At 44.0% G+C, this 25,542-nt stretch overlaps 1 protein-coding gene across 7 annotated transcripts in view; it reads left to right on the forward strand.

Moving 5' to 3' along the window:
- The first annotated feature begins 21,506 nt into the window (after positions 1–21,506).
- The window catches only part of VPS8 (VPS8 subunit of CORVET complex), a 280,256-nt gene continuing 276,220 nt past the window's right edge, over positions 21,507–25,542 (forward strand). For 3 of the 7 annotated variants that reach the window (XM_057545207.1, XM_057545209.1, XM_057545210.1), the window contains exon 1: positions 21,814–21,967. The gene's annotated coding sequence lies outside the window, so the exon portion shown is untranslated. Of the gene's footprint in view, positions 21,531–21,559; positions 21,615–21,813; positions 21,968–25,542 lie in introns of those variants that run through there. The other 4 variants (XM_057545203.1, XM_057545208.1, XM_057545206.1 and 1 more) reach the window with 3 other exon arrangements.

The raw sequence follows: 25,542 nt of genomic DNA on the forward strand, positions 1-25,542 counted from the left end.
AGGAGGTCTGTTCTACAGAGAGGCTTCAGAAAGCTCATTTGCATAAGAGATACTCCCAATTTATGGTTCATCTGAGGGAATGAAATCTGTTTCTTTTGAGCTGACAGGGGTCCTGTCTCCTGTGGAGTGGGATGTCTGGGTAGAGGTTCTCATAGCCCTCTGGGGTGTCTGTAAAGTGTATTATCATGAACGGGGCTTTTGTAGCCAGGAGCTTCCCACACATGGGCAGCGGTTCAATGGCTCTAGTCCATGGCAGCTAATTGCCCTGAACAATGGGGGATTTGCTTTACCTTCCTCAGGCAGTCTCCCCAAAAGGGCACACAGCTCTGTGAGTAGAAGGTTCTTGAGCAGGGACCATTTCTCTCGTAGATTCTGCTGTCTGTGGAACTTAAAGCCGGCGGGGTAGTGCTAGAAACCACAGGAAGAGGAGGGCAAACTAAGGCATCGCTGAGAGACCAGGGAGAGAGAGCACAGAAAGAAGAGGGGGAGAGCTAGCCAGGAGGTGGTGGACGAAAGAATCAAGCCCAAGGAAAGAAACGAGTCCTGGGGAAAGGCAGGCTAAGCTGGAAGGTGAGGTGGGCAGGGAACAGCCAGGGCTGAGGATGAAGTTTTGGAGAAAGAATTAGGGCTCTCAGAAAGAAACAGGAGCCAGAAAGGAGGGACACGGGAAGAGATCAACCAGAGAAAGAGCTCCAGGAAGAAGATGGGAAGCAGCCTCCTTCCCGAGACGTTCTGATGGACCAAGCTAAGGGTAATTTAACTGAGTTGTCATCTGTTCTAATCCCAAATGTGCTTCTCTCTGTATAAAGCAGGACACGCACACACACACGTATGGGTAGTTTCTGATTTCTCTATTGCATTACTGTCTGTAAAGTACTTGGCAAACTCAAACTGCTCACTTCCTTCCCCACCCAGTGTCATTCGGGGTATGCTCCTCTCCTTCACTTCAACAGCCAGGCCTAAGAGGGTGTTTTCAATGTTTAATTAGAAATACGAGACAGATGGGGACTAATAGGGTCTGCAGATGCTAACAAAGTGGTGGGTTCTTTGTGTCTCAAAAATGGGCTTTTGGTGCCCTGGGCAGCGCTTTCAGCACATCCAGTGAGATGTGACAGTGGCCCTGACCAGGACGGCTTCTGAGGGAGGGACTGGCATAGATGGGGAGTGGCTGGGCCACAGTGCTGGGAGCTTCTCTTGCAAAGGGAAGAACTGTCAGCAAATGTTTAGGAGTGAGTTTCTTACAGATATTCAGCAGTGACTGTGGAAATTCCAGATATGGTTGAGGAAGGCAGTGGTTCATATAAGAACTCAGAGAGAGAGATGCAGCCCACATTTCCCAATGGCTGTGAAAGCCTGAAAACACTCTGATCTTCACCACTGAGGTAGGAGGCACCTGACTGATGTTCAGTGGTGCGTGTGCCACGGGAGTGAGAATGACTGAAGGAAGTCTTTGGGGAGGCTGGCAGGCAAGCCCGGAGCTAAGGGAACATCAAGCTGCAGGGGCGTGTAGCTGTCTGTGTGCTGCCCGCTAGGACCCCTCGCAGCCCCGCCTCCGCTTCCTAAGCAGGTTCATCATAGCTCCCCTATTAGTGCTACAGAGCAGTAGAGGGTGGGCTGGGATGTCAGCACCAGGCTCTGGAATGTTGCCTGTCCACCATGAGCACGCAAGGGAGGCCCCCGTCCAAGCTCCCCTGGGCAAGACAGCGGCAGTGTGGAAGCCGGAGACGAGGCATTGGCCATGAAGGCAGAGGGGCTGCCGGGCCACCTTGGAACACAAACTGCTCCAGAGCCTCGAACTGGAAGAAAAGAATTTGCAGCATTCCCTCTTGGCGTAGCCCTTCTGCACATCTTACTGAAGGTTGGTCTTTATTTCATTCGGTCAATTAAATGGAATCCATATTTACTGAGCCCTCATTTAAAGACTGGCCCTCAAAGAGCCCCCAGTCCCGTGAGTCCAGCCTGAGGAACAGACGAGTAAACCAGTCATCTCATACTGAGGTAAGTGCATGACAGACATTTGAACAAGGTGCAGAAATGGCATCGAAGAGAGAAGAGGTGATTTATTTGAGGATTGATTAGATAATTAAAAACCAGCAAACATTTATTGTTTACCATGTTCCAGACACATTGCTAGAGCCTTCCATCAATTAACTCCCTTAATGATTAGAAAAACTCAATGAGGTGGGCTCTGTCATTATTCTCATTTTACAGAAGAGAAAACAGAGGCACAGAGGGTTTTTAAAAGTGACCTAAATTTACATAACTAGTAAGCAAGAAAGCAGGATTTGATGCTACTACATCCAAATGACTTTTAAGATAGTAGATGAAAGAGGCGCTTGCCTGGGAGAGAAGGTGGAGGAAAGCCTTGCGGGCAGAGGGAAGCACATCTACAGAGCATGGAGGCGTGAGATCAGACGGCACGTCCTGGGAACGACATGTAGCTCATGTTTACAGGAGGAAAAAGTATAAGAGCAGGAAGGAGTGGACTGTGAGGTTGGAGGGGCAGGTGGGGCTGGACCATGTGGGGTCTGAAAGTTTAGATAGCACCCTCTTGTCACGAGGGACCCTTGAAGGGTTCTCAGAGGGAGTCACAGAGTCAGATATACTTTTTTTTTTAAATTTATTTTATTTTTTATTTATTTATTTTTGACTGTGTTGGGTCTTCGTTTCTGTGCGAGGGCTTTCTCTAGTTGTGGCAAGTGGGGGCCACTCTTCATCGTGGTGCGCGGGCCTCTCACTATCGCGGCCTCTCTTGTTGCGGAGCACAGGCTCCAGACGCGCAGGCTCAGTAGTTGTGTCTCACTGGCCTAGTTGCTCTGCGGCATGTGGGATCTTCCCAGACCAGGGCTCGAACCCGTGTCCCCTGCGTTGGCAGGCAGATTCTCAACCACTGCGCCACCAGGGAAGCCCCCAGATATACTTTTAAGAAAGACCACTCTGGCTGCAGGGTGAACTGGGGTGATGGCAGTGGAGAAAGGGTTGGGAGGCTGCTGTGATAGAGAACAAGTGAGACAATGAGGAACTGAACTAAGGCAGTGAAAGGGGGTATTTTTTTTTTTTTTTAATGAGGACCATTTTTTTTTTTTTTTAATTAGGACCATTTTTTTTTAAGTCTTTATTGAATTTGTTACAATATTGCTTCTGTTTTATGTGTTTTGGTGTTTTGGCCGCGAGGCATGTGGGATCTTAGCTCCCCGACCAGGGACTGAACCCACACCCCCCGCATTGGAAGGTGAAGTCTTAACCACTGGACCACCAGGGAAGTCCCGAAAGGGGGTATCTTTTTGAAAAATTTTTTAGAAGATTGATTGCATGTGGGGGTAAAAGAGTGAGAGGTAGTGAGGGGGAGTCCTAGGTTTCTGGCATGGGAACTGCTGTGGCCACCAGTTGAAGTAGGAAGAGCAGATTTATGGGAGGGTGAAGGTAGGGAGCCAATGAGTTCAATTTTGGACTTGCTGCTTTGGGGGTGCCTGAGGGACTTCCAGGTACGTAGCAAGCAGTGGGCAGTTGTATACACGGATCTGGATGGCTGTTGGCCACCGTTCCATCTTCTCTGCCCTGTCCTTCAGACAGTTCTTCCCTGGGAGCAAATGACAGGAAACATGAGACAATGGAATCTGGAGTTGGCAAGGCTGAGTGTGATTAATGCAGAAGAAATGAAGTCAGTATTGGATGGCAACAAACCCAGACTCTGTTACACACAGCAGAAAGTGATCAAAGAGGATGGGATAAAAGGTGGTAATGGATGCTCAGAATATTCACTCCTCTAGACAGGGGGAATCCTGAAGTGATTTGAAGAGAGAGTTCAATAAAGGCACGGCTGTCTTTTATTTTTAGTGTCAACTTTTAATTCAGTCCAATGAAATTTGTTGAACAGTCATCATAGTCATTGAGTCAACATTTATTAAACACCTACTGTGTGCCATGCACCTTTATACGAGCTGGGGATATAGCAGTGAAGGAAACAGACGAAAATCTCTGCCTCGTGGAGCTTCCCTTCTGATGAGAGAGGGTAGGTAGACAAATGATAAACAAAAAAGAAATGAAATACATAATATTCGGGTATCAACTAACTTATAGAGCATCTTCATGCAAATTAGGAGAAGGTCACTCCTCTGGGCGGAGGCTACCCGGTGGCTGGGCACACAGCTTGGCAAGCAGAGCCTGGGTCTGCGCTTGCTCCTTTGGCCAGGCATCCAACCCACACAACTTTCATGGCAGCCCTAGAAAGAATGCCAGTTGAATGACGGAGAAAAATAAAACAAGATAAGGGAGGAAGGTGGTGAAGGGGAAGGGGTGTTGCAATTAAAAACATAAGAAAGCCTCAGTGAAAAAAATGATATTTGAATAAAGACTCAAAGGGGATGAGTAAGCAAGCTGCGTGGCTCTCTGGGGGAAGCGTAGGTAGAGGGAACGGACAGTGCAAAGGCTTGAGACAGGAGCCTGCCTGGCATATCTCAGGAACAACCTAGGGGCCAGTATGGCTGGAACGTGGAGGTGGCTGGAGCAGGGAGCGCAGGGTAGAAAAGAGTAGGAGATGGATCAGAAAGGCAGCTGGGGGCCAGACACTGGAAGGACTTTGGCTTTCACTCTGAGTGACAGGGGAAGCCTTTGAAGGATTTCGAGCAGGGGAGGGGCATGACTTGACTTACGTTTTAATGAGCTCCATCTGGGCTGAAAATACAGTACAGGAGGGAAGAGTGGAAGCAGGGGAGCATTGAGGAAGCTACCACAATGACCAAGATGGGAGGTGATGGCAGCTCAAGACGGGAGAAGTGGCAGGGGAGGTGAGAAGTGGTCTGATTCCAGATATACTCTGTGAAGCCAACAGAATTTGCTGATGGATTGGATATGGAGCGGGAGCAAAGAATGACTCTAAAATTTCTGACCTGAGCAATGGAAAAATAGATTGCCATTTATTGAGAAAGAGAAGGCTGCGGGAGGCAAGATGATTGGGCATAATGTCAACATTTTAATTTTAGTACTCATATGAATGTGCAAAACTACCCTCCCTGTAATAGGCCCTGACCCTTGCAATGACCCCAAATTACCGAGGACAAAACCCAGAGCCAGAATAACTTGTTTGACTCTTGCCCTGCTAATAAGTGACAGAACTAGGATTCAAACCCATGCTCTTTGCCCCATACCACATTATCTCAGAGAATTCCTTCACCACTGTCGGCCAGACAGAGCCTACACCATGAGCTGCATGAGAGCCAAGGCTGTATCTCTTTCACCTCTGTATCCCTAGCATCGGGATTTGGTTGGAGGACCTAGTAAACAACGCTCCTCCTCGCGACTCGAGTCATGCAGATAGAAAAACCAGCTTTATCTTTGATAAGCTTGGGGTGGAAGATGAGGCTCGACTGGGTGGCCACAGTGGGCTTCTTGATGTTGCCTCCCACCCGCCAGAGCTTGGATGCTGCCGTGGGCCACTTCTGGCAACCTTCTCTTGGAGGAGGTGTTTTGCAGGGACACCTGCTCCAAGAGAGAAAGAGAGGGACTTCCCTGGTGGCGCAGTGGTTAAGAATCCGCCTGCCAATTCAGGGGACACGGGTTCGAGCCCTGGTCCGGGAAGATCCCACATGCCGCGGAGCAACTAAGCCATGCGCTGCAACCAGTGAGCCTGTGCTCTAAAGTCCTCGAACCACAACTACTGAGCCCGCGTGCCACAACTACTGAGCCCACGTGCCACAACTACTGAAGCCTGTGCTCCTAGAGCCCATGCTCTGCAGCAAGAGAAGCCACCGCAATGAGAAGCCCGCGCACCGCAGCAAAGAGTAGCCCCTGCTCTCTGCAGCTAGAGAAGCCCGTGCACAGTGATGAAGACTCAATGCAGCCAAAAATAAATAAATGAATAAATAAATATATAAATTTATTTTTAAAAAAAGGGGAGAGAAAAAGAGAGAGGAAGGGGTGGGCTTGGCATACTCAGGTCTTTTTCCCAAAATCGCTGTCAGATAAATTACTTCTTCCGCGGGAGTACGCAAATGAGGGTGCCTTGTCCCCCACCCCAAACCTAGTGCACAATACAGTAGGTACTCAGCAAGTCTTCGGGGATTTTTTTTTTTTTTTAATGGCTAAAATACAAGCAAGCACTTACTATTTTGCAAAGACTAGAGAAGGCATTTTGCATACACCTCCTCACTGTAATCCTATGAGGTAGGCACTACTTTTATTTCCATTTTACCCAATGAGAAAATAGAGACTTTGAAAGGTTAAGTACTTGACCTAGGGTGGAGCCAGGATTTAAAGCAGGCAGTTTGTCCCAAAGTGAGACCGAGGAATGAGGACACATACACCCCTCCCGTGCTGTGGAAGCCCCCACGTGTTGAGGGCACTAGACACACTGTTAGACATTAGCACGAAGTGTGCTGGGAACCAGATGAGTGAGCAGTTAATTTTGCCTGGAGTTGGGGTGGGGGGCAGAGGGAGTCATGAACAGTCGTAGAAAGAAGGTAACAGTTGACATGGGTCTCAAAAGACAAGAAGGAATTTGTCCAAGGCCCAAGATTAAGGGAGTGAGGAAATGGTGGAGGGACCAGCTTGGGCAAAGGTACTGAGACTTGAACAATATATGGCATGTTTGGGGAATAATGTGTGGACCAGATTTCTCAAAATAGAGATCACGAAATGGCAGGTCCACCCTCCAAATTCAACCTGAAGACACAAGTAAAGTATGTACTCGTAAACTGTATAATATAAACGTATTTTTAATGGGCCCAACTTTTAAAAATTGAGTGATTTCACATAAAATTCTGGACTTCTGGCTTTTCTTGAAAAACCATATGGTCAGCTGAAGTCACCCTAGGCTTGTGTCCCTGTGTGGCCGACTTTGCTGAGAAGTTGCTTCCTCCTCCGGGTGGACACGTGTTCCCTAGCACTCCCTCTTGCTCCCAGCACCTGCCTGCGACTCCCATTTATTTAACAAACCTGCCTGGCTCCTACGGGCTTTTGAGTATGCAGCCTTTGGGCTAGATGCTCAGGCTGAGTTTTGAAGGGCCATGGCAGGACTTTAAATTTTATCCTGAAAGCAATCAGGAGTCTATGAAGGTTATTGAACAGAGGAGCACATGATCATATGAGTACAAAAGACAGGACGATGGGAGAGAGATGAAGGCAATGTTGAAATTGTTAGGCACAAAATTACCCGTGGACCGTCCTGGAGAGTTCTTCCTCCAGCTGAAGCAGTAGTTGTTCCAGGAGGGTCACTGCCATGTGCACCAGACTTGGAGTCAGAGGACCTGAATTTTAAATTTTTTTAAAAAATTTATTTGTTTTATTATTTTTGGCTGCGTTGGGTCTTCGTTGCTGTGTGCGGGCTTTCTCTAGTTGCGGTGAGCGGGAGCTACTCTTCGTTGCGGTGCACGGGCTTCTCACTGCGGTCGCTTCTCTTGTTGCGGAGCACGGGCTCTAGGCGTGTGGTCTTTAGTAGTTGTGGCGCATGGCCTTAGTTGCTTCGCGGCATGTAGTATCTTCCTGCACCAGGGCTCGAACCCGTGTCTTCTGCCTTGGCAGGCGGATTCTTAACCACTGCGCCACCAGGGAAGCCCAGAGGGCCTGAAATTTAAAAGAAGGTTCTCCTTTCAGACAAGACCTCCAGCAAGTCCTGTCTGTTTAGTAAAGAAGAAGGAAACAAGCACAAACCTGGGTCAAAGTCCTGACGTTGCCATTTGCTATCTGCGTATTTCTGACAAGTCACTTAACTTCTCTGAGCCTCAGTTTCCTCAGCTATCAACCAGGAATAACATTACCTAATTTGCAGAGTAGTTGTGAACATTGAATGAAGAAAGATGTTTGAGCATGTTTGTAGACTGTAGAGATCCTAGGGGGTGTAGAGGATTACTGCGATTGATCTTATAGGAAGACCCCACCTGTGGGGCTTGGCTCTGGGAATGCCAGACATAGAGAGGTGGCACAAACCCCAAAGTATCCGGGGTTTCTGCCATCCTGGGGCTTTTACCAATGTCAGGCCACATCAAGCTGCATGAGCAAGAACATATGTATAAGGACTTATATCACCTGCCTCTCCCCAACCTCCAACACACACACACACACACACACACACACACACACACACGAAGTCTGGTGCAAGGGCAAAAACCCAGCACGTGGTCTGAGCTGGATCTGGTTTCCTGCGTCTTGCCTACAGCATCCCCATACTTACGGAGGGAGGCTGCACAATCAGCCTGGTTTCAGCCTGTCCTTTCTTCTCTCCCTTCTCTGCCCTGCCGCTCCCTCACTTTCCCTCCCCCTCACTCCGTCTCCAGCCCTGCAATTCATCACAGCTCTGTGTCCATGCCCTCTGTGACCGTGTCTCTCGGCAGCACTACTTTTGCATTTTGATGTTTAAACAATATTTTACCCAATATATGACAGCACTTGGAGCATTTGCAAAGGCCTTTCACATCTGTTATTTCATTTGATCCTCACCAGGTCATTGTCAGGTAGGCAGGGAAGGTATTATTAGCAGGGGTGATAGTCAAAATATTTAACAACCAATGTCCTAGGGGCCCACCGATCGGAATGGGTGCAGGCCATACAGCTGAGAGAGGGCTAGAGGCGTCCTCCCTTAGTTAGTGGAGGAGGGTCTGGGGAAGGGAGTGGTCCCAGAGTGGGGACCAGGAAGGAGGGGGTGGAGGGGGGCAGATTTGAAGGACTCAGGGAAATGGCTTTTTACCAAGCAGTCTGGAAACATTTCTGTTTCTCAAGCATGTATAACTGTACCAGTGCACACAACTGACTGATTGTCAGGCCAATTACGCTGTTGTGGGAATTGAGGTCCAGGGAGGTAAGTAATTCGCACAGGGCTGGAGGTGAAAAGAAGACCAGAAGTTAGGTCCCCTGACTTCCCAGGCAGAGATTTCTCTGCCACCTCAGAGTGCAGGCTAAAGGCAAGAGCTTTTGTCTGCATCTCACCCTCCGTGATGACAGCACAGCAGCCTGGAACACTGGTGACTGCTGCTCCTTAAATACGGTCCCCGACCTCACACTTCCCTTCACACTTCTGTCGCCAAGTCTTTTTATCTGCTCATTGTCTCCTCTGTCTCCCCCTCACACGTGTCATGACTCTGCCCCTGAATTCCCTCACTTGACTGTCTCACTAACGCTCTCCACTGAGTCCCATCTCTTCTCCTATTATTTGGTTGGGAACAATTTCCAGAAACTCCCTGAGACCCTCATCCCTCTCCTGAGCTGCCACTGGGCCTCTCCCTCAGGTATGCTCCTAGGTACCCCACCTCCACATGCTCCAAAGTGACCTCACCACCTTCTCCTCCCAGCCTGCTCTCGCGGTGCCTGTAAATGGCAGCACCATTCTCCCAGGCCCCTAGACCAGGCAGGAGTCATCCACAGACCACCCACAAGTGCCCCATGACAGACGGTCAGTCTTCCGCCAGCACCTGATGCTCTCGGAAACCCCAAAGAAGATCAGTTCTGAAGTCTAGCCTGAGGCCAGGTCTGGTCTTCCATAGCCATTGTCCCACCCTGAGATCATGACCTCATCTTCCTTTGCACTGCCTGTTCATTTATTTTGGTAAATATAATTTTCATTTTCATTAAGCTAATATATAATACAGTGTTTAAAAAGCCAAATAGTCCTGCTAGGTATAAAACAAATTGCTCTCTGCTTCATGTCTCCCCACCTCTGATTTCTACTTCTCAGAATTAATTGCTTTCAACATTTTTTGCTATTTCTTCAAGTGTTTACCTCGATTTTCTAATGGAAATAAATGCTTATGTTGTAATTTTAGAGTTTTCTATTTTAGACATTATCTATTGACTTCTATCTCAGATGATGTTGGTGTCCCACCTGTGTCCCTTAGACCTTCCCATGAAGCCTCCTTCCTCCCTACTAACTGCCAGGGTTGCATCTCTGTACCTGAAGGCTTTGGGGCTCTGCCCTCACATGTAGCAGGCTGACATTCCAGGAAATGACTATGCCATCCCCCCTTCCTTCAGCAGTCCTCAACCAGTGACCTTCAGGAATTGGTGTATGAATACCTCAGCTCCCTGCCCCTCAGGCAGAATAATTCTGAGACTGTGTTTTGCCCCATTTCCCAGAGTTTTCGTGGGAGTAAGTTCTAATCACTCATTCTTTATTGGTTGTTTTCCCTTCACTATGTCACTTTCCCACTCCTCTATGAGTGTCCCGAGCACTTCCAAATAAATGACTTGCTGGCAAATCCTTGTCTCAGGGTCTGCCTCTGGGGAAATCCAAACTAAGACAACTTCTGTAGGAAGATGAGGATACATCTTTCTTACAGGCCGTTTCCCTGAACACACACACACACTCACATGCACATGCACATGCACACACACACACAACCCCACATTCCCTCAATATTGTTGAAGCACGGGGTTTTTAGTTAAATCAACATTCAGCATTTACATGATTATGACTATGTAAATATTGCTCACAGCTGACTGACATAATAAACTATGTATGATTACATTTCTTTTTTAAAATAACATTTCCCCCCTAAAGTTAATAATTGCTTCTTTTTCCCCCTGTGCTTAGTTTTCTATGTACTTATTGCTAATTCGTCCCTAAACTCTCTTATAGGCTGGAACTCTCTCTATATACTCAAATAAATCAGGTTATCCATACATATGTTCCATTAATTTCTTCAAAACTTCACGCCTGAGGCATGGGGTTTTCCTGCTCCAGTCTGGATTGGTTGCTCTCCTGGGTTGCTGCACAACTGTCCTCCTGGGGCTTCCTTCATCATCTTTCTGGAAAATTCTTTAGCCTTTCTCCCATATTAGATTCTCCTCTTTCCTTGGGTCCCATGTCTTCTTTCTTGGTTTATTCCTCATAATATCCTTTAGTAGCTTTATGAGAATGGGTACAACAGAGATGCATTTTTTGAAACTTGGCATGTCTGCAAGTAACTTCGTTCATGTTTTATTAACAGTTTGGCTAGAGAATTGTAGATATAAAATAATTTTCTTTCAGAATTTGGAAAAGAAATTGCTTGATGACCTTCTAGCTTCCATTCAGCAGTGGTTTTATTTGTTCTTGTTTTGCTTTCTAATTTATTTGAATGATATGATTAACATTTATACATGGATTTTATAATTAGCTGTTTTGTAATATGCTTATACATTTTTGAATTTGAAATGCTTTATATATTAATTCCACAGTTTTTTATTTTATGAAAAATTTCACATTATTGAGATATATTATTGGATTTATAAAATTCACCCATTTCAAATGTACAGTTTAATGATTTTTCACTAAATATACCAAGTTGAAAAATCATCGCCACAAACCAGCTTTAGAAAATTTTCATCACCCCAGTAAAATCCTTCCTGCCCATTCAGCATTGTTTTTGAGAAGTCTGATGCATTCTGAACCCCAATCCTTTATATGTGGTCCAATTTTTCTCTCTAGAAGCTTTAAGGATCTGCTTTTTATTTCTGATGTCTGAAATATTACAATGATGTGCATTAATGTAATTTTTTATACCGTTCTGGAAAATTTTTAAACGATTTCTTTAGCAATCAGTTCCAAACTTTTCTCAGTGTCCTCTTTCTGGAACTCCTGTTCTAGTATTGAGCCTTTTAGAATAATCCTCTAGTGTTCTTGTCTTTTTTCTCTTATTATTTAAAAAAAATCTTTTATTGTTTTACTTTTGGGAGATTTTCTAAAATTTTTTCTTCTAAACATATACAATAAAAAAAATTAACTATCTTTATTTCCAAAAGCCCTTTCTTATCTCTGAAGGTTCTTTTTTCTATAGACCCAATCTTGTTTCATGGGTGCAATAGTTTCCTTTCCCTCTGAGGATATAAATAATGCTGTTAAAATTGTTTTCTTTTCCTTGAATTGACTGTTTCTCCTGAGCTCATTGAAATCTCTTTGTATGTGCACTGGGCTGGTTGAGTGGTGGACCACATCTCGGTTTATCCAGCAGACCTCTTTCCTCTAGAGTGTAAGCCAGGCTTCCAGCATTGTGGGAGCCTAACAAGGAAAGAGGTGGAGGAGACTTTTACTTAAGGTAAAAGTTAAGAATGGAGACTTTTACTTAATCCCCCTGTTTTCAGTATGGTGCCTTACCTCTTCCATTTGCTTTGCTTGGTGTCTTCCCCAAGTCCACAGTCTCTCTCCTTTGGCCTCTCCAGAGAGTGAACCTCCTGTATTTTGCTGGGTGGGATGGAAAAGTCATCTGGCTACAAGGACTGGAGAGAAGAATCAGACTTTCAGCTCTTCCTTGTGTTTTCAGCCCAACTCCATCCTTTTAGCTTCAGAGTTACCTGGTGCCTCTATTTTCTAAACTTTTCTACGTTTGGTGGGTTTTTGTTGTTGTTGTTGTTGTTTGTTTTGGTTTTCATATCAAACTGGCTTCCTTCTTGAAGTCTTCTCCACCCCGTGCCTGCCCTTTAGGCAGCTTTATTGTCTTTACTTAGTCAGTTAATACTCATCTAACTACTTTTCATCTTCCAAATTTTTTTGGATATCTTCCATCAGCTATTGTCTCTTCTCTCGTTCCTAGAGTCCTCGTGGGTTTACACGTTATTACTTTACTGTCATTTTAGGAACAGAGTCAAATGCATATGTTTAATGTGCCAAGTCTAACCAGAAATTCCCTTCCTGTTCTGCTGCCATACTCTCAAGCCTGACTCACATTTCTATTGTGGACTGCCTACTATTCCCCAAACAAACAGGCTCTTTCTGGCCCTTTACCTTTGCTAATAAAGTTTATGGAATATTCTTCTCACCTTCTTTGTGTCCTTGAAGGCTAATCTTAAATATCATAACCACGAAAACTTCTCCAATTGTCACTGCTAGAAAAATACCTTGCCCTCCTCTAATTCCCACTGCATGTTTCAGCTCTCCTAAGACACCTTCTACCAAATGGTATGTGCATCCATCACCTCCCCTATATAAGTTCCTTGAGGGAAAGAACAATATCTTAACGTCTTAAATCCCTTTCAATCTGCTCAATATATATTTGTGGAATAATAAGAATTGTAATAATCAAATGTCTGCTCTACTGTGTACATTTTTGAAATGTGCATTTTAACCACAGTGGCTTTAATACTCACAGTAATTCTGCAAGGTAGAGTTTTAGCTTCAATTTTTAGATGAGGAAACTGATGCTCAAAGATGTTAAACAACTTGCCTAAGGTCCAGCCAGAGGCAGGATCAGAAGTCAAATCCTATCCTCTCTGCCTCTAAAGTCTAAAGCCCAGTTGCTGTGTTTCAGTTATTTTTTAGAAAAGTTTTTGTTAGTTACCTTTGTTTTATTAACTTGGATACTTAACATTTTTCATCCAACTGTGTGCTATTCTCTCCACTCTGAAAGTGTAGATGCATCATGGTTATGCCATTCATTCCAAACCCTTGTTCCTCAAGCTGGAATCTTCAGCTTGGCCCCTGTGGATCTATATCTGTTATTTATTGGGCATTTACTCTCTGCCAAACAATTAGTAATAAATATGGTTAAGGGCATGGGCTCTGAAGACAGGTTTAAATCCAGACTCCTCCACCTACAGCTTTGAGTGTGGGCAAGTTACAACCTGTCTATGCTTCAGTTTCTTCCTCTGTAAAATGAACATAATGAGAGTCACTTAAGGTTATGGTGAGAATTAGATGAATTAAATACACACAAACTGCTTAAATGAGTGTGCACTAATTAATGTTACCTCTTATTTTCACATGCTTTATCTCACTTAACTTCACACCGACCTTATCAGGTAGAAATTATTATCTTAACTTTGCAGTAAGGAGCCTGCTATACAGATATAAATTGAGGTCTGTCTGATGCTAAAATCATGTTTTTAACCACTGTGCTACACAGCCAGAGAGACAGATGCTATTTGTGGACATTTTTCAGGCTTTTAAAATTTGGTAAATCCATGAACAAGAAGACAGTGAACAACTTTGGTCTCCAGTGCACGTCTGGAGAGAAAGTGAGAGCATCATTCTGTGTAGGAAGAAGAGCCATCCTTAGCCCTGATCACACTAAAGTCAGGAAAGCAGGGCTTCAGCACTCACTGCTGTGTGACATCCTCCCCACACCCTCCCCTGCTCTTATTTCTCTCATCTGTAGATGAGGGGGTGCACTGGCCATCTCCAAGAGCCTTTCGGCTCTCTTGCAGTTTCCCAGCAAAGCCAGGGTATTATCTGCTGAATGCCAGCACCATCTGGCGGCCGTGGGCCATAAGCCAAGCCCATTCTTCCCACTGCCACCCGGTGGCCACTAATACCACAATAAGTCTGCATGGCATTTCGAATTAAAACACAAAAAACAAAAAACACTGATACATTCACACACGTTATCTTTATAACAACCTGATAAGATAGGTAGGGCAGGTGTTTGTACTCCCTTTTACCAACAGGAAACTGGTGTGCAAAGAGGTTAGGTGAAAGGCATGGAGTCATGGCAAGCTGGTTGGGTGTCAGAGCCTGGTTTAAAAGTTTCTGAGATATTAAGCTACCTCTGAAACAGTTCTAGTAAGTATTATTGAGAACGAACCAAGTGCAAGATGCTTCACATTTCATTTAGTCTGATACTGAGTATCAATGATACTCTGTGAAGTTAAATAATTCACTCAGCATAGGGTATAGCAAAGGTAGGATTTGAACTCAGATTCTACAACTCTACCCAACCATATTTCTCCTCCTTGTCCTCAATGCCTGGGGCTGGCACACAGAACAACCAAGTCTTCTACTCTCCAGAATCCTGTAATTCCTTTTCAGAACTGAGTCCCTAATTTTTAGCTGGGCTGACAGTCACCCAGACTAGAGACTACATTACCCAGCCTCCCTTGCAGCTAGATGTGGGCAGAACTGGTGTAGTCAATTTTAAGAAAGATTCTCTGAAGGGAGTGGGCATAACCTTCTTTGCTGGCAGTTTCTAAAGTGGCTGCCAGTCATCCCGCTTCCTGGAAGTCACACTCTTGTGTAATCCTCTCCCCTTCAGTGTGGGCTGGAGCTAGTGCTTCTAACAAATAGACCGCAGCAAAAAATGATGGGAAGTCACTTCCAAGATCAGCTTATAAAAGACTGTGACTTCTGTCTTGCTCACATTCTTGATGTCTCTTCTTGCCTGCTCGGATGAAACAAGTTGCCATGTTGTGGGTGGCCTTTTGGAGAAGCCCATGTGACAAGGAACTAAGGCCCATGGTCCAACAGCCTGCAGGGAAGCAAATCCTGCCAGTAACCATGTGAGTGAGCTTGGAAGCAGATCCTTCCCAATTTGAGCCTTGAGATGTCACAGCCTGAGCCAACACCTTGGTGGCAGACTTGTGACAGACCCTGAGCCAAATGGCCTGGCTAAGCCATGCCTGGATTCCTGAAACTGTTAGATAATATATGTTGCTGTTTTAGGCCTCTAATTTTTGGAGTAGTTACACAAACAATAGATAGCTTACATACCTTCTTCCTTCCTTTTCTCTTCCTTGCTAGTTGGAAGGTGGATGTAATGGTTGGAGCAGACTACTTGGACCAGGATATAGACTTGGGAATTGAGGCCCCCTCCATGGAGGAAAAATGAGAAAGAAGGAGTCTGGGGCCTGACACAGTGGAACATTACTATTGTTTTGAATTTTCTTTCATTTTCAGCAGAACCCAACTCTTCCCTTTCTGCGTTAAAGAGGTATGTGTCATTTTGTGTAAGCAAGGCTATCCCCAGGCAAAATGGTGAAATAGGTAAAATTTGCATTTGATGCCCTTGTTGTTTCTGCATCTTCTCTACTCTTTTCTTGCTCTTTCCCTTGTCTGATACCCAGTCCAAGTCTTCAGTGACTGCTTAGCGTCCCCTTTATACTCCAGATCCCAACCCCCGACCTCCCTCTCCACCCTCTTTTTGCTATTAAGTTCCAGCAGGGCTCTCATGATGCCACTTCTCCCTTCAAAAGGCTGATAAATGCGTGCTCATTTGCTTGCAGCAGTATAGGCGGAGTGGCAGGGGTGGGGCTGGAAGACAAAATACTCTAAGTAGATTTCAAATGATGGCATTTCTGGAATTGTGAATTTATCAGAAAGATATTTTTAAATAGTGAGATCTTTCTCTCAACTAAGTGCACATGGGCTGCTCTGTACTTTAAGGCTGAAGGGAAAGAGAATGTGCAAAGGCACTAGAATGAATGGGTGAATGAAAAGTGAAAGGCAACCTCTTGTCAAGAATACAAAATGGTAGAGAATGTAGATCTTATTTCCTTGATGACTTTGGGGAGCGATTTATGATTCCTGAGTCCCCTACCGGTCTCCCACCCTCATTGTTTTTTCATTGTCATTCTTGTAATACTTGGATATAAAATTTGATTCTCACTAAAGCTCAGAAGAATTTGGCCTTTTGAGCTCTCATAATTTATTTCTGTTATGGGTCTTAATAAATGTTGCATTTTTAATTGTTTCTTCCTAGCTAGGGATCAGGGAGTATTTCTCATACCTGTGTTTCTGGCACCAAGCATGGTGCCTGGCACATAGTAGGCACTCAATACATGCTTGTGTATGCATAAGGGGGGGTTCTTTATTTCTTGGGAAGCATCCTCCGATCAGTGTATGTGATACCGCACCACACACAAATATAAACTGTTATTGCAGAATTCATTCATTTATTTAATAAAAAATTATGGAGCTCTTGCCATATGCCAAGTACTGTTCTAGATGTTAAGGATAAAAACATAAATGAAACAGACGAACATCTCCACTCTCATGGTGCTTATGTACTAGTGGGGAAGGCAGAAACTTAAGAGATAAATAAGTAAAATATACAGCATTTTGGAGGATGGTAAGTACTATGGAAGATAATAAAGTCTGAAAGGGTGGTGAGGGAGTCCTGGGGGAAAGAGGGGTGGTCTGTGGGAGAGTCAGATGTGCTCCCCAGATATCCTGAGTGTTCCCCTACACTTCCTGGCTTCCACTGCGGTAAAGCAGGGCCAGGTGGCTGGTGTTGGCCAATGGACTGAGAGCAGAAGTGGTACATATTTTCAGGCCAAGTCGGTTTAGAGCTAGTAAGCCTTTTCCATCTTCCTGCCTCAGAGAACTTAGAGGCCATGCGTTCAACAGAGAGTGTCACCAGATGGGAAGAGCCTGGGTCCCTGAGTCATGGATGGAGGAGAGTACTTCACCCCCATCTGCTTTGCATTTGTTGCCCTGACTAACACAGTGGCATTTGAACGAAGTCCCGAAGAAGCTGAGGGAGTGAGCCATGTGGTTACCTTGGGGAAAGAGCATTCCAGGCAGAGGGAACCTGAGAATGACATCTGGACCAGCTTGAGTAACTTACAGATAACCAATTTCACTTCTCTCCAGCTGTCTTGGGTGCTCTGACCCACTAAGAACCCTGTACATCAGGTTCCTTTTTTAAAAAGGAAAAGAGGCTAATTTATTTCGTGATTGTGAGCAAAGAAAGAAATGGCACAACTATTCACCTCCTAGTCTCTTTCTCTCATTCCCAGGCCCGAGACATTTTTTCCTTCAGGATAAATGTGGCTTACTCTGGATACAATGTAATAGCAATGTCTGGACCATGCTCTCCATCCCTCCTGCCTTGGGGAAAGCTGGAAGAGCTGTGTTGGGTATCAGGACATCATCCTCCTGCAGCTTTCCTTCTGTGGTGCTCCCCTTCTAGCTCCTGGCCATCGGCCCACCCTCGCTGATTCCCACGCCCCAAGGCTCCTACATTGCATGTGGGGCCTTTTTCTCATGGGTTTAATTTCTCTTAAGACCACTTCACAGAGGTTCCATTTTAATTGCTAACTGCTCAACTGCTTTGTCTTACTTAAAAAGACAAGTTTAATAAAGCCAAAAATTCTTCTGTCTAGGTCTTAATGACCTGTGCAAAGTTAACTTTGACGAATGGTACATTTTAAGCCAAAATATACTCTCTGAACCCTAAACATAGTATAGCTTTTGGTGCTCTTTCCAAAGGCAAGCAAATCATAACGATATTCTGTGTAGAAAAATCCAATATATAAGCTGACACCACTTTTACCTTTTTCTTCTTTTTTTTAAATCCCAATGCCTATATTTACATAACGACAAATGAAATTTTAAGAAAACTCTAATACCAATGTTTCTCAAACTTAAATAATGTTTAGTTTCCTTGTAAGGGAAAAAGAGTCTCATGGATCTCTAGAGTTGGCTTAAATTATTTTTTATGATGTTGCATACACATATATGTATACGTGTATATATGTAAACACAAAACTAAGGAAAAGATTCATTTTTATAAATTTTATGCATCTATAAAACCAAAACAAATTTATAAAGTAAATACAAACAGAACTACCAAATGGGGAAATTAAAATTTACAATGTTGATTTAATATAAGGAATGGTGTTTTGCTGAAACCAAATGCCCCTCACAACATAAATATCTTACTGACTGTGATAGCACAGACCTGTTTAACCACATACCTTGTGATGACTCAATGCTCCCACTAACCTTTGTTTGTATGGTACACCACAATATAATTTGGCTATAACTTGGTGTGACCACATCATTTATTTTTTAAGTCCCTCTCTGTTTTTTTTTCTCATATGTCTGTAACAATTCACTTAGTGCTATTTGCCAATCACAAATCCAAACAGAGGCAGTGAAATTGCATTCCCAGAATAACTATAAAGGGTTGATAAATTTACAAAGAGATTCCACCCCACTAGTAATCCAATACAAATTAAAATTAGAGCCACTTCCACTATCAAACTGGCAAAGCTTTTTAAAAGGATAAAATAAATGCTGGTGGGTATGTGTGATGGGCACTCTTGAACACTTCTGGTGAGAATGAAAACTGGCCTGAACTTTCTGGAAAACAATTTGGCAGTAGGTATTCACAGACTTAAGAGCTTTCAAAGCATTTGAATCAGTAATTTCACTTACAGGTTTTTATCCTAGGGGAATAATTTTGAAATGTGGGCAAAGATTTCTGTATAAAGATATTCATGGCCCTGTTCCTGTTAACAGTGAAAAATAGGAACCCCCCTAATGTCCAAAAATAATGACATCAACTATATTATCAACAATTATTTAGGCATTACAAATATTTATGAACAATTTGAATAACAGTATATAATTTTCAAGATCTAACATTGAGAAATAATGCCATTTGCAGCAACACGTATGGACCTAGAGATTATTATACTAAGTGAAGTAAGTCAGAAAGGGAAAGACAAATACCATATGATATCACTTATATGTATAATCTAAAATATGACACAAATGAACATATCTATGAAACAAAAACAAACTCACAGACATAGAGAACAGACTTGTAGTTGCCGTGGGGAAGGGAAGGATTGGGAGTTTGGGATTAGCAGACTCAAACTATTATATACAGAATGGATAAACAACAAGGTCCTGCTGTATAGCACAGGGAACTATATTCAATATCCTGTGATAAACCATAATGGAAAAGAGTATGAAAAAGAATATATAACTGAATCACTTTGCTGTACACCAGAAATTAACACAACATTGTAAATCAACTGTACTTCTATAAAATTAAAAAAAACAAACAAAAAGATATAACATTGAGGAAAAAATAAAAAGCAGGGTACAGTACTATATTTTCTATATAGTTCTATTATATAAAAAATATAAATATGCAAAGTAAAAGACCCAACGAAAATAAGCCAAAAGCTTTTTTCCTGAAATGTGGGTAATTTATGCTTTACTTTTTATATTTCCTGATTCTTTCAGGTTTTCAATAATAAGTATACAACGGTTTCATTTTTTAAATTAATGTAAACAGCCCTATAAAGGACAGCATGTCAGTTGGACCATGCTAAAACACTCCTGACTGTGAGTTGGAATTGCTTCCCTACAACATCTATCCACAGGTCCCAGGTCTACTTTCTAGAGTTACACAGAGTAAGTCTACAACTGCTGCAGAGATATTTCAAGAAGGTCAGTTAGCAACCTTCCCCACCTCCCACCTCCATAACCCAGCTCCCCCCCACTTCTGTCAATTTCCTCTCTGCCCAACACTTTCAGCTGTTCTCTGTCAGGGTTTCCGATTTCACCAGCCTGCTTACCTTGCTCCAGACAGGCTCCTGTTTAATAAGTTTCCTTTAAAAATGTGATATTCAGAACTAAAGACAGGTCTCCAGAGTTCTAAAACACAGCTACAGTTATGCCACTCCTTGCTTAAGAGCTTCCAAAGGCTCTTACCAGAAGATCAGACCCACCAGCTTGGCATTAATGCCCTCCTGGATCTGGTTCCAGCCTTTTGTACCTCTAACACACTCTACACCAGTGCTTTCAAGCTATGGGTTGCTATGTATTAGTGTCATGAAATCAATTTTTTGACCAGCATCAAAAAAAAAAAAAAAAGTAGAATAGAATAGAAAATACCAAGTTGCATTGCGCATACTAAAGACAATGTCACAGGGTGTACACACACACACACACACACACTAGGTTACTAGGTCATAGCTGAAATGTATTTCTTACTGTGAGTGATGATCAAAAAATTTGAAAGCCACTGCCCATGTCAGAGCCACATCAGGCCAGCAGCTTGTCTCCAATCTTGCTTTGTACTGCCTTTAATCCCACTGTTCCCTCAGCTAGGAATTCTCCCTGCTCTCTGCCTACTGAAATCCTTCAGCGTCCTAATAAGACAGCACATCCTCCCTGAAGTGTTCCCCATTTTCCCTCATGTGTGATCCTGAAATGATGCTCTCATACCTTTCTTATATCACTCAAAACAGCCTGCCTTGGACTGTAGCTTTGTCTGTACACTGAGTTCTTAGAGTACCTGGAGGGCAGGGCTGTGTCTTACCCAACTTTGGGTCCTTCAAAGACCCAGAAGTATAGTGAACCGGATTGATGCTCAATAAATGTCTCCCCAACTGAATATTTTCTCTATCTCCTTCCAGGAACATTTTCTGGTGTGCTTCCTCCTTCTATTTTCTTGACCATAGGCCCCAGTAGGCATAAGATCTGTGTCCTGGGGCCCACGTTATCTACAGTGGTGCCTCTAAAAACCAGTCTGTCCTGAAAGTGTTCATCTTTCTTGAGGAGGAATAAGAGAAATAAACATATTTCTATCCATTTTAAAGATCTCTCCTTTATTTGAGAGCATATCTCTCCTATACTTTTGCTGTTAAGATGTATTTTTATGGAGCAATGTTGACGATAAATCAGAAAATAATAGTTGATTTCTAGTGTGTGTGTGCTAATTGTCTTTATTTGGCAAAATAAAAAGCTGATAATTCTATATTCGTGTTTAAAAAGATTAAAATTAAAAATTACTGGTTGCAAACTCCAAAAGCTTGGGAATCAACTACCCTTTCTGGGCTGGCTGAAGATAGGTTCACTTTCTTAAATGCTAGATAAATTCACTCACATAGGGCTGGAGGAGGGTTTCTCTTCTCATCTCACGGACTACTGTTTATTGGTCTACTCTCCTTCTCTGACGTTTCCACTCTCCAGTTCCTAATGATGTTAATCACGCCAGAAGTCCCTGGGGTGAGACAGTGTATCTCTGGCCCTTTAAATGGGGGCGTGGTGTAGAGGGGCGGACCGCCCAGGAGAGACCCGGGTGAGAAGAGGAAAGCGGAAGCGTGGCCACCGGGTAGATACTGCGCGTGCGTGGGGCTAGAGCGGGGGGCGGGTCACGTGGGGTGGGGGTCCTGGGCTGGAAGGGCTGAGAGCTCAGGTAACGAATCTCCGGAGAGCGGACCAACGGGGTGGGGGCAGTGGTGGGGGGTTGTACCCGGGGCGGGAGGAGAACGCGTGCCGGGTCCTTGAGCCCTTTCCCCCGCGCGACAGCGGGGCGGCCTTGGAGTGGCTGACCGAGCGGCCCCTGATGGGCTAACTGGACCAGGGCCCACCGTCCGGGCGGGGTTGACTCTGGGGCGGAGGAGAGTGTCCTGTGTTTGGCCTGGAACTGGGTTAGGCAGTTTCCACTTGTTGGTTCCAAAGAATGTGAAGCTGAGGTGAAGGTGTACCCGCTTCCCCAGATTGTGAGACTTGGAGGCCGGTAATCACTCCCCTCCCGCAGCGGAACAGGTGTGTAGCCCGCCTCTGGGGTCTGGGGCGCAGGTGTAGGCTCCTCCATCCCTCGAGGCCTGGGATAAGTGTGCTTCCCGAGTGTGAGGCAGAAGCTTAGATGGGGTGTCCATCTAAGGATTGGTGCGCACCCTGTGAGGCTCGGTCCAGTTTCTCTCTGCTTGCAAAGTGTGCCCCAGAGTGAGGGCAGCAGGGGACACGTGGGTCTCTGACGTTCGAGGCCATTCCTGTGTCCTGGTTAGTTCTCCAAGTGTGGTAGTTGGGGAAGGAGTGGTGGGGCAGATGGAAACAGAGCTGCCTAAAATGTTTGGGTGTGTTTCAAAGGAGGAAAGGTGCGATGAAGTAGTATCAGTGAGAGAGGTTTCATGGCTACGGGTGGTCAGGAACTGCTGGGGAGCCTTCTCCAAACAGGCATGCCTCCTTCATACCCTGCTAATATTAGATTGATACTAGAGTGGTCAGGAAGGCTGTGTCCTCTACCACACTCCCCGACCCACAGCAAACAAACCAAACATGGTTGGTAACTTCTGGTGCCAACTTTACTCCAGATGTCTGTGATTAGGAGATAAATTAAGTATCAGATGTGTGTTTCAAGTATCTCTAATATAAATGGGGATGGAGGCTCTACATATGTTTGTGTAGTATATGGGTTTGCTCATGGTTAAATTTAAAAAGAGTAGCTATGGAAATCTCTGTCAATAGCTGGTGTGTTCCATAGAATGCAGAATAACGATAAATGGGAGAAAAAATTCTGGTTGAACTGTTGGCTTCGTATGTCAAAGAGACATATGTGAGGAAATTTTTTCCAGAGGTCAAGGGAATAGTATGTTGATCATCCTTTATACATTTCCTTTGTACCTGGACCAGCGTCAGCAGATGGATGTTTTCTGTCTTCCAGAATATTGGGACCTCTTGGTGATTTTTCAACTCTTTCCCACCCTTTCATAGACATATCAACCATTGTGACACCAAATGTCAGTTATGTATGTGAATGAAAAGTAAGGCCTTTTGAACTGAAGTACGTTTAACTTTTGTTTATAGTTTTCACAGTTTAGATAACATCTTCTCTTAACCTACAGCTTCGGGTGTCATCTGTATATATTTGTAAGAACAAACTGTTCTATTCTTAAATGAATCTTGAATTAATGTTTGAATTATCTTCATTCTGTATAACAGCCTTTGTGTTACGTCATCCAAGCTTAAGCACCCTAGACAGAAGAGAAATCTCCTACCTCCAATATTTATAAGTTTCAGGGAAGGACACTGGTTGGCCAGATTGGATACAAGAATGTCATGTGCTTATTCTTCTGGCCAAGCAGAGAGGGTATTTGATTGGCAGCACCACCAAAATTACATGGTTGAAGTGGAGGAGGAGCAGTCTTCCAAAGGAAAGATGGGTCTGTTTCTGAAGTCCATGAGTAAGGGTGAAACTTGAGCACCCTCAAAAAGTACCTTGAAAATTGAGTACCCTGGGAAGGAGTCATGTTGGAGACTGATCTCTCAGGAAGTCCAGCACGGCCAGTTTTTGCTCCATGTTGGAACAGCGTGCTGTGTGTTACTTTGAGCACAGGTGAAATGGATTGCCGTGTATGAGGCATGCGAGAAGTGAGACTGACCAAAAGGCCAGTGGATACCCACCCCCTCCCCCCATGCATACACTGAAGCTTGTAGTTATTGAGTGGAGGGGTATGCAGAGTCCCTGGCTCTGTGTGAATCATTTCTTTTTTTCTCTTTCCATTTGCCGTAGATAATGGTTGAATTCCTATAAATTGAATGAACATATGATACATTTTCACTGTTTTCATCTTAGCCTATAGGCTGAATTAATATAAAAAAACCACAAAATACTTGAAATTGTGGAGTTTGTGTCATGTCATACATGAGTGAAATGATCATTTAAAAAAATCAATGTTAGGGATTAAAAAAAAACTCACTTAGATGCAAAGAGGGGAACTTGCAAGGTGGGAGGCTTTTGGGGGCAGAATGACTAACCATATCTTATTTTGAATGACCAGAACTGCTGTTGAAGGCTCTGGAAGCCAGTGATGCAGTGTTGCTTGGCTGCTTACCTAGGGAGGGAGGGTGAGGGGGAGGTGGGTAGGTGGATGGATTGGTGGGGTGAATAGCTACTATGTAATTAGGCACTGGGAATACAGTGATGAAAAAAGGGAGATATGGTCTTTGCTTTCCTGGAACCTACATTCCAGTTGAGGGAAGGGAATAGAGGTTCAGACATGAAAAAATGATTGCAATGTGGTACGTGTGGTAAAAGGAGAACAATGTTATAGGTGCTTATTAACCAGGAACCTAGTTTAGTTGAGCAGGACAAAAAGAAGCTTTTTTGAGGAAGCAGAGCTTTAGCTCATATCTGAAGGATGAATATGATCATCTGTAGTTGACAGGCCTGATTACATAAAGGTAGAACTCAATTATAACTTGGTTTATTATGGCATAGATTCCTGCATGCTATGAGTCAAATAATATCATCTGAAGCTTAACAATTACAGGTAATAAAACTGGTATATTTAATTTGCAGCACAGGTGTTATTCCTATCTTCCAGTTCTTGTGTTGATCAGCAGGTATTTATTGAATGTCTACCTAGCTGTGCAAGTCAGTGAGCACAGTGATGTGGAGTATACAAAAACACCTGGCCCCGTTTCTGTTGTACAGCTGGGGAGAAAACATGTAGTCACATGGTAAGTTAACTAATGAATCAATATAAGGAAAGTGCCAAGCTGCTGTTCTAAAGAAGACATGCATTCTGGATTCAGAGGATGTTTAGGGAAGGAAGGTTCCCAGAAGGAAGGATGGAAAGAAGGAATTTAGATAAATGGAAGGAAGAGGAAAGGGAAGGTGAATTAGTGTGAGCAGACATGGAAGGAAAGTGGTAGCTATTCTTTTTTTTTTTTGGGCTGCGTTGTGTCTTCGTTGCTGCGTGCGGGCTTTCTCTAGTTGCCGCGAGTGGGGGCTGCTCTTGGTTGCGGTGCGCGGGCTTCTCATCACGGTGGCTTCTCTTGCGGAGCACGGTCTCTAGGTGCACAGGCTTCAGTAGTTGTGGCACGCGGGCTCTAGAGTGCAGGCTCGGTAGTTGTGGCACATGGGCTTAGTTGCTCTGCGGCATGTGGGATCTTCCCGGACCAGGGATCGAACCCGTGTGTCCCTTGCATTGGCAGGTGGATTCTCAACCACTGAGCCACCAGGGAAGTCCTCGAAATTATTCTTGAAGGACTCTGAATACAAATAACTTTAGTTGTAAAGGAACTGTTATTCTGCCTGGAATGGCTTAGAATTTGGAATTTTATCCTGTAGGCATTGGGGAGCTGTTAAAAAAGAGTCCATTTACCAGAGAAAGATAATAGAAAACTAATAGAAGTTAATTCTCTATTACATTTTTCTTCACAAAACAAACCACAAGAAGATAAAACAAAACAAAGAAATGGAAGAAGAGAAATACTTGGATTGGGAAGACCAGAAACAAAGTTGATGTGTAAAATTGCTTTCATATCATGATTTTGTGATATCTTTCGGGGGATATAGTATATTAAAAAAAAAAAACTTGATTTGATTTCAGTGT

This window comes from Balaenoptera acutorostrata, chromosome 4 (assembly GCF_949987535.1).
Source record: "Balaenoptera acutorostrata chromosome 4, mBalAcu1.1, whole genome shotgun sequence".
NCBI classification, from domain to species: Eukaryota; Metazoa; Chordata; class Mammalia; order Artiodactyla; family Balaenopteridae; genus Balaenoptera; species Balaenoptera acutorostrata.